This window comes from Rhipicephalus microplus, chromosome 3, assembly GCF_043290135.1.
Source record: "Rhipicephalus microplus isolate Deutch F79 chromosome 3, USDA_Rmic, whole genome shotgun sequence".
Classification (NCBI taxonomy): Eukaryota; Metazoa; Arthropoda; class Arachnida; order Ixodida; family Ixodidae; genus Rhipicephalus; species Rhipicephalus microplus.
Window position 1 is genome coordinate 198,544,587 of NC_134702.1, and position 9,917 is coordinate 198,554,503.

General features: G+C 48.0%; 1 non-coding gene across 1 annotated transcript; it reads right to left on the bottom strand.

Annotated features, from left to right (window-relative positions):
* Window positions 1–5,527: 5,527 nt before the first annotated feature.
* Window positions 5,528–5,599, bottom strand: TRNAA-CGC (transfer RNA alanine (anticodon CGC)). The gene has a single exon. It is a non-coding gene; the product is annotated as a tRNA-Ala (tRNA).
* Window positions 5,600–9,917: the final 4,318 nt, after the last annotated feature.

Genomic DNA, 9,917 nt, shown 5'->3' on the forward strand with positions numbered 1-9,917 from the left:
AAACAGGTAGAGCCATACTAGAGGAACTAAGTATAAACTACGCAAATCAATTTGGCGCCAAAAAGGATATCCCGTATGAAATCAGTTAATGTTCAGTAATCTTACCGATTCCAAAAAACATGCACCCCGAACATCACAAAGCAAGGAGAGCTGAAAGAGCGAAAAATATACATAACAACGTAAAAGATTTACCGGAAACAACATACGTAGACGCGGCCAATTACAAAGGAATTGACAACATGGCTATAGCAGTAGTGGACTACAAAGGAAATCATAAGGTCAGCGGCTCGGTGAGAACGAGCTTTGCAGAAGAGGCGGAGGAAGCAGCTATTGCAACGGCCATAGCATCCACCTCGACTTCACTCATTGTTAGCGACTCGCAGACGGCTGCGAGAAACTTTGCACGAGGGCGAATATCCCAAATAGCTTTAAGAATATTGGTTGAATGCAAAGACCAACGAACAATAGAAATAGTCTGGGCACCCGCTCGCTTCTCCTTGCCCGGCAATGAGGCTGCACACCAGACAGCTCGAGGACTTACAGACCGAGCCTCTGGATTGTCCTGGTCGAACGGGGAGGACGATGAGAGATTTGAGCGGATGACCACTTAAAGAGATATTACGCAGTATTTCAGGCTAAGCAGAAAAATTTATCCTCTCGCACACTAGTCATTGAACAAACGACAGGCGGTGGCGTGGCGCCTACTCCAGACCCACACGTTTCCTAGTCCGGTAACAATGAACCGCTGCGTGCCGGAACTTCATTCAGACAAGCGTAAATTTTGCCACAACAGGGCGGACTTGAGCCACATTTTATGGGCATGCCCGCAGGCCCCCATGAGAGGCGAATTTCCAGACGGGAGTGGATGGGATGCCGTGCTCCTCAGCTCTGACTCTCAATTACAAGCCCAATTAATATGGCAGGCAGAAGACGCCGCCAGGGCCCATGGGATCATGGCCGTCGTCTAGGTTTGGTCCTCTCTTCTCCTCTCGCACCTGGAAGGGGAAGAGGACCTTTCTGCTAATTAAATAAAGTTTGTTTATCATCATCATCTATGCGTAGTACGTGGTTTTTATTATTTTTCTCGTCTTTTCATGTATGGGAAGAGCACCAATGTGGCACTGTTGTACTCGCTATTGTACGTGTTTCACTGTTGTGTGTATTGTCCCTCAAAATATTGTATTTCCTCAACTTTGTATATAATTGGTTTCCTGTGACTATGTATGGCAGTTTCCTGTATGGGTCTGCAGAAGACCTACAGTATTGTCAAATATATAAATAAATAAATAGATAAGCCCTGCTTGATATCTTCTTTTGCTTGCCAGAAACTTCTAGTGATTAAAAATTGAAAGTGTAGTGAAGAAGATGAGTGCGACTCAGAAAGGCAGGGGGTATGACTCAGTCGGTAAAGAAGACGACGTTTAGTTGGCTGGGTACTCAGGCTAGTTCCGCCATTACCACTTGGCGTGTCGTGACCGCTCTCCTGTTTTATAAAAGAGTGCCACTATAAAACGCCTCATTATAATTGGTGGAGGTGCGGGGTAACGCCTAATCCTGGAATTGTGAAACCGTACGTTGCCTCCAGTTGCTACGATGTCCATGGACGACGATCAGCAGGCGGCCGCCTCGGCTCCAACCACTGCAGCTCCTGTCTGTCTCGGCTCCTTTCGGCAACGTGATCCGCCTACCTTCAGTGGAACCGATGACAAAGACGTGGAAGACTGGCTCGATGAATACGACCGGGTGAGCAAGCACAACAAGCGGGACGATGCGCACAAGCTTACTGTCGTCCAATTTTATTTGACTGACGTCGCCAGTCTGTGGTACCGTAATCACGAGAGAGACCTCCCCACCTGGTCGGCCTTCCGAACGGCGTTTGCAAACTTGTTTGGTCGTCCAGCGCTTCTCATGCAACGGGCCGAACAGCGCTTGTGTACCAGGGCTCAGCAGAATGGTGCGAATTACACCAGTTATATCGAAGATGTGGTCGACCTTTGCCGGCGTGTCAACTCGGCCATGACAGAAGCCGAGAAGATCAAACACATCTTGAAAGGCGTGACTGACGACGCATTTCAGATGCTTGTCACCAAAAGCCCGCAAACGGTAGCGAAAGTGATCCAACTTTGTCAGAGCTATGATGAGCTCTGGAAGCAGCGTGACACCACTCGTCGTGCCAGCGTGCCATGTGCAACAATCTCCGCTTTAACGTCGGCTGGCACTGCTACAGACCACACCACTTTGCTTCTCGAGATCAAGCGGTTTGTACGAGAGGAGGTCGCACGCCAGTTGTCCCTCGTGCCTTATACCTCCGAAGGTGCCCCATCTACTTTAGCGCCAACAATACAGCGAGTAGTCCAAGAGCAAGTGTCCGAGGCGCTACCAACAGCTCACGCACCACCTGTGGCTGCTCCATTGACCTATGCCGAAGCACTGAATGGAACCCGACGTCCGCCTGGCGCGAACGGCCACGTTTTTTTTGTCGCGAACGCCTACGTCCACGCGTCCCTTTGTCGTACCTACTGAGCCTATGTACCAGGCTGCCCGTCCTTTCTCCCGACCACCACCTCCACGCTTTCAGAACCCTTGGCGCACTCAAGACAACCGCGCCATATGCTTCGTCTGTGGAATTGTGGGTCACGTGGCACGATTTTGTCTACAGCGTGAGTTTTTCCTGCGTGACGACGTCAGGCCCAACAAAATGATCCAGCACTGTGTCCTGCAGAGGAACTGCTGGGGACTTGCAGTTGGTGAACTTCGCTACTGCCTTGCGCAGGATGCCTCCCCGCTTGGTGCCTGCTTCTACAGGGAAACAATTCTCTTCCATGCATCCCTGAATTTACTGCGTACGCTTTTCCAGCCATCCCTGTTCGACGCTGCACCACTGCGTTGGAACTTCCAGCCAAGCGGCAGTGTATGTTGTGACTCCATATCCTCAAACGCAAGTTCCCCTGCTGCCATGGTGTAACCAGTGACAAGAAGTGGTGGCGGTGCTCTTTAGACTTCCACCTACTGACGTGATTGTGGTTTCAGTTTACGTGCATCCGTATAGTGGCAGCGCTTCTCGATTGCGTTTCGGGTGGCTTGCTCACCTGCGTCAAACCTACCCTGGGTGCCCAGTGCTAGTTGGGGGAGACTTCGATGCACCTCATCAGTCGTGGGGCGACCCTTCTTCCAGTGCTAGAGGCAATATCGTGCTAAACACATTTACAGACGCGCACTTTGTCCTTCTGAATGCCCCGGACACTTCTATACGTCAGTGCGATCATCCATGTGCTCCACCGTATGCACCCGATCTCTCGTGGTGGTTGGGCATGTGTGACGTTTTGTGGGACCTAGAACCAGATTGCTGGGGGAGTGATCACCATGCGTCGATAACCGGTTTGGCCGCTTATAACCAGCGCCACCTCCAACGTCAATGCTACACAACCAACTGGGACTTATTCCGCAAGGAACGGAACGCCTTGATTGTTGATACATCGTCTGATTCATTGCAGGTGTTAACCACAGCTGTACAAACCGCCACGCAGTAGTCAAGCTGCGTAGAGGAGAACAGACCACCTCCAAATTTACATCTTCTGCGTCTGTGAGCAGCATTGATTGATTGATTTGTGGGGTTTAACGTCCCAAAATCACCATATCATTATGAGAGACGACGTAGTGTCTGTGAGCAGCACGCCGTCGTGCAGAGCTAACATAAAACCGAGATGCGGCCGCCGCTGAGCATCGTGATAACCTGAACAGACTGGCCGCTGCAGCACGTCGCTGCGAGAAGCATCTCCCGCGGGAACGGTGGATGGACTGGTGTGTGTCACTCGGTCCATCGTCTTCACTCGCCTTAATATAGTGAACGTTCCCGAGCATGGAATTAGGCACTCGTACGCCGGACCCAGCAGCCAGTGCGTCTCTGTCTTCTGGATGCACACCAAGCCAGTTCACTCCAAAAATACTTGAGCTTTCTTCCCAGCCTACAACCAGGTCCCACCACAATTTGACTGTCCATGTAACCTGCCTCCGGAGGTTGGTGTGACTCCCTGTCCGTCAGACATCGAATGCATGCACACTGGGATGGATGCAAGAACGTACGGATGGATGCATGGAGAATCACCAAGACGGACGCATGAACGGACGGAAGCAAGAACGAACGGACGGACGGAGGCTTCGCCTTACCCATCATCATGCACTCCGTGGATATGCAGTGATTCTTTTTCTCTTAACAGAAGGTGATTTGGCCATTTTTGTCCGCGCACACGCGCCTCGCTTCTCAGTCAAGGAAAACCTCCCGCAGGTCGACAGGCTAAATAGGGATGTACACCAATATCCCGTGCGGCGTTCACAGCCACGTTAGCAGTTAGGCATCGCAGGAAGTTTCAACTTACAACTTCCGCATGGGGAGGGCGCGAATCGTACGAACACCCAAACTGCAGACCACTTTACAAGAACAGTGCCGACAGCTGACCCGTGAGCAAATTCATTACAATTCAAGAAGAATGGCGATTTGGGCTAGTTGGTTTGAATTCAATTCACTCATTACAATTCAGCTGTCCGGCCACAAGAAAAGGCCCAGACGACGAGCCTCTAGGAGCAACTGCGCACCGACGATCCGATAACAAGACAAAGACGGAAGCGCGTTCGCCGCGGCCAACACTCGCTTCAGGTGAGAGGGTCTCCAGCGGCTTCTACAGCGACATCTGCAAACACCTGTGACCGCAAGTTTCGGCTTCACTGGTTGACCATCTGTACGGAAGACTTGAACGGTGATATTTATTTATATGCGCTAGTACGCATGAACACACGCGGCAGTCATTGTGAAATCATGACCAGTAGCTTACCGCTGCACTCAAACGGAAAAGCACATCATTATTGCAATGTGCCATTGTACTAACGTATGGGGCTGAAACATGAGGGATTACGAATACACTCCCGAAGAAGTTGAATGCTGAAGGTTTGCTGGAACTGAAAATGATATGCATAGCATTAAGAGATGGGAATATAGCATAGTAGATAGAGAACACACTGGACGTTCTTATATGCCAGTTCACCCTCAGTGAAAACAATCGGAGAGGACGCTAATCCGTGACTGAGGTTATTCAGAAGCTTTAGCTGAGGTTTCTTGTAGTAGCCCTATCTCGTCGGCGTTTGTGGACTTTCGTGTACTCTTCCGTTTAGCATTGCGTTTAGCACGCTACCGGAGCGAATACGAGAGGCCACGAACAATGAAGGTGTGTTCTCAATCTGCACTGTCAGGCATCAGGGCATTCAAGGCTGTTCAGAGTGTTTTAACGAACTTAATAAATTACTTTATAACAGCTTTCATTTCGTCTTTACGTAAAGTTATGAAACGATTTCAAACGAAACTTTTACATAAACCAGTCATTCTATTGTATAGAGCTATTGCCAAATATTTGCAAAGAGTGCTTGTGCCACAAAAAGAGAAACGAGGGTAAACTATGTGCATTGCAAAGGGCAGTTGACTAGCGCACAGATCAAACAGCGAAGATCGTGATAATAAAAAAACAAAAATTAACTGTGGAGGTGCCGGGATTTGAACCCGGGACATCTCACATGCGAAGCGAGCGCTCTACCACTGAGCTACACCCCCAGACAGGTGGACGACGGGTTTTTTCTTCGACCCCACGTGCAGCATTAGACACAAACAGTACAGTTTTTGTTTAGAGAATACTGTTTACCAGCTCAAGCTTATCGCATTCGTAAGATGCAGCGGTGCTGAAAACCCCTGGAGAATGGTGCCCTGGGGCTCGTACGGGGGGCTATGTAAAACGCGATTTAGAGACGCTACCACGATTCCCAAGACCGTCGCTTCAACTAAACGGTGTCTGTTAATCAAACAAGGTGTCACTCGAGCAAGGATCACCACTCCCACGACGACAAAAAATGTGCGCTAGTTGTGGTCTAATATGTTTTCTCGCCTAGGAGAAACCGGCTCATACGCACACACACACGAAATTGGCCACACTGCGAATTTTTCAATTTTAAAAGAAAAAAAAGGCAATAAACATTTAAAGAAGAAAAGAGATCGAGGAAACGCGGTAAATAAGAAAACGTGAAATAGGTAAAGCGATTCGAAAATCCATCAATGAAAGAAAAAAAGAAGCAAAATAAGTTTTGTTGTCATTGATTTAGATTTCGTTTTTGTTTTATTTGCTCTTCTTTCACTAGAACGTCACGTTAGTGTAAGCTCATGCATGTGGTGCCAGCCAAGAAGATTCAAAGATTTGAAAACCACCTCGGCACCAATGGAGCCACAGCTTCTCAAGGCGTTGACATAAACTTGTAAAGGCGACTCCTGGCTTTCAGTATAATTTTCTTTCTTTTCTACCAGATATCACCAGTGTTGTAGCGGGCATTGATAACGCTGTGTAGATTGTAGGAAACGTCGAATATTTCGAATTTTTGGCTCGATGGCCCTAAAACACCAGAACGAACCGTTTATTTAGCGTGATAGCCAAACAAAACGGAAAGTAAGCGGGTGGATGGATGAATGGAAGAATTATATTTCTATTCCTGAAAAACTATAGCGGAAAATCGCTGTTATTCAGTTGACCTGAAGACTTTAAGTCCTGCCAGCCGCTTCGGCTACCTCCTTAATCTCGACTTGTACTGAGAGGTCTGATCTGAGCTGCATGTACAACCGCCGCTGATACATAAGAATTGGGTGACAGACTCTTAGTCAGGAGGGTTTCCCAGGGGCCCACGCCCCTTCCCCACCTTCTCCAATATTTTGATGAAAGGGGGCGTTTTAGTGAGGACATACAATGAGAAAGGTGTTTTTCAAAACCTTCCACAAGTTTCCCCCCTCCTCCTTAAAAAAACTTCTGACTACGGTCCTGTTGGTAGCAACGTGGATTACTGAATGACTGCACCTCAGCGTAGTCCCACAGTGTGCTGGAAGAGATTTGCGGGCTCTGCTAGGCGGTAACAGCCTTTAGAGCTATATGAGAAAGTTACTGCAGGAGAAGGTGATATAGCTTGAAAAGACTTGCACTTGAAGTTGCCTTCAAACGAGTTTCTGAATCTTCGTAATCCTGCCTTTGTAACTCTGCACAGCGCGTGTACTTGACAAGTTAAACCCAAACTTCACTATTTCTCAGTCGCGCAAATCCTAACGTGCATATGCTCATCACTGGGCTGGCCACGTAACACTGACACCTAATAATATCAAATTAAGCAACTGTGTTTTCGTTGGTTAACATGCTGCCTTTACACGGGCAGCATGTTTGGAATGGTGTGATGGTTCCTCTGCGTATAGTCGCTTTTTATAATGATTGATGCTGTTTACTAAAGAAGCTACTGTTGTCGAGAGTCAGAGTTTTCGTGATTTTATTTGTGTTCTGCGAGTTGAAATGGAACAGTATTTCGTCTACATGGGACCAACCATGCGGTCCAACCACAAAGGACACACTTTTGTTGCTAGTGCTCGCAGAAACCAGTGCCGCCCCACAGCTTACAAACGAAGCCCGTTGGGCAGAGATAGGTACATAAAGTGGTTATATTATCTTCAAACCTGCAAGGTCTCTTCCAAATTTTTTCAGTTATATGTCGCAGTGTTCTTGACCTGGTTTGATGTATTTTTTGACTGCGAAAAAAAGTGGTTCTGGAATACTTCAAAAGGGCCCCGCAATACTTTTTTGAACCGTAATAGAATACTCTCGCTATTAGCTCATTACGCCTCACAGTCAAATACCGTATTTTTGGGAAAATCCGTCAAGCACCAGATGAATTACTCGGCACTATTTATATTGCATAGATGTATAGCAATACCGCGTAAGCACGCGGTAATGCTATTTACCACGTGCTTACAGGAGGTTTTCAGAAGCCTAGAATGGTAACAGTTAGGGATAAGAGTTAATGGAGAGTACCTTAGTAACCTGCGCTTCGCCGATGACATTGCATTGCTGAGTAACTCAGGGGACGAATTGCAACTCATGATTACGGAGTTAGACAAGGAGAGCAGAAAGGTAGGTCTTAAAATGAGTCTGCAGAAAACGATAGTAATGTACAACAACCTCGGAAAGGAGCAGCGCTTCGATATAGGTAATAGTGCACTTCAAGTTGTAAAAGACTATGTCTACTTAGGGCAGGTAATAACCACGGAGCCGAACCACGAGATTGGAGTAACTAGAAGAATAAGAATTGGGTGGAGCACATTTGGCAAGCACTCTCAAATTACGACAGGTAGATTGCCACTATCTTTCAAGAGAAAGGTATATATCAGCTGTATCTTGCCGGTACTTAGCTATGGAGCAGAAACCTGGAGACTTACAAAGAGGGTTCAGCTTAAATTGAGGACGACGCAGCAAGCAATGGAAAGAAAAATGGTAGGTGTAACCTTAAGAGACAAGAAGAGAGCAGAGAGCACTAGGGAACAAACGGGGGTTGAGGATATCATAGCTGAAATCAAGAAGAAATGGACATGGGCCGTGCATGTAGCGCGTAGAAAGGATAACCGCTGGTCGTTAAGGGTAACTAACTGGACTCCCAGAGAAGGAAAGCGGGTTAGGGGGGGACAGAAGGTTAGGTGGGCAGATGAGATTAAGAAGTTTGCGGGTATAAATTGGCAGCAGCAAGCACAGGACTGGGTTAACTGGCGGAACATGGGAGAGGCCTTTGTCCTGCAGTGGACGTATTCAGGCTGATGATGATGATGATGATGATGATGATGACGATGATGATGATGGTGTTGGTGGTGGTGGTGGTGGTGATGGTGGTGGTGGTGGTGGTGGTGGTGGTGGTGGTGGTGGTGGTGGTGGTGGTGGTGGTGGTGATGGTGGTGGTGGTGGTGGTCGTGGTGGTGGTGGTTGCTTATTTCAAGGGCTTTCTGTTTCCTTTTGTTCCAGAGAGTCATGTACCAGGAATGCAAAGTGGTCAAGAGGATGCGTCCCTTTATTATCGGGCGTCATGATCATAGAGAAAAATATTTTCGTAAAGAGTGGCCACTCGAGCCTTTTCGCAGCCGAGCAAGGAAGAGTCTGGCCACGGTGTAAGAATAAGTTAGGCTATGACACTGCGCCCAGCGCCACGTCCAGGTTGTGTTCACCACCGACAGGTGGCGCTCGTGGAGGGTAGGTCTAAGCCCTCACTGGTGAGCAGGTCTAACCAAACGCTAAATGGTGTACTCATGTTCGCTTTTACTCATTATTCAACACATGTAATAGCCACCTCAGTAGCACCATAAAGACCCAAGTTTGGCATCAAATGTTTTTCAAAGAAAAAAGTCACAGCTTTGCCGCAAAGCGAGGCAATGAACGTGATAGCAACAATTTCAAAGGTCACGCGCAGAACGAGATCGAAAAGTGCCCCGGGTTTCTCGCGCACAAGCTACGCACAAAACGTAGTCACAGGTACGGATGCACACAAATAAGCGTCTCATTTGTTACTGCGCTGAGTCTGAAAAGCACGCGCTTTTCGCGAACGTTTGCAGTGACCTTTGTGCGCCCGGTAACTACAGCAGAATCGTTCCACGTAAAGCCCAAGGCCAGCCAAGGCCCCTCCCCCCCTCACCACCGCGAGTTGAGGGTGCACGAGGGAGAGTCGCTCCCCTTCTCTAAGCCGGGCTAAGTACGCGTAGGAGATTAGAGCGGGCACCGCTGCGCGATGTGGCGCCGTGCACGAATTGCGCGATCTTTCTGATAATGCCGAAATTACAGCAGTGGTAAGTGGTAGATATAAATAGCTTGCCGGTTGAACGCTGCAGAACGTTCTCCGGGGTGACTCAGTGGATAACGCCTCGCTTTTACGATGCAGAAGTCCCACGTTTGATTTTTCTTTCTTGCGTTTATATATATATATATATATATATTGTGTGTGTGTGTGTGTGTGTGTGTGTGTGTGTGTGTGTGTGTGTGTGTGTGTGTGTTTATATATATATATATATTCATACGGGGTATCACTACCAGGAA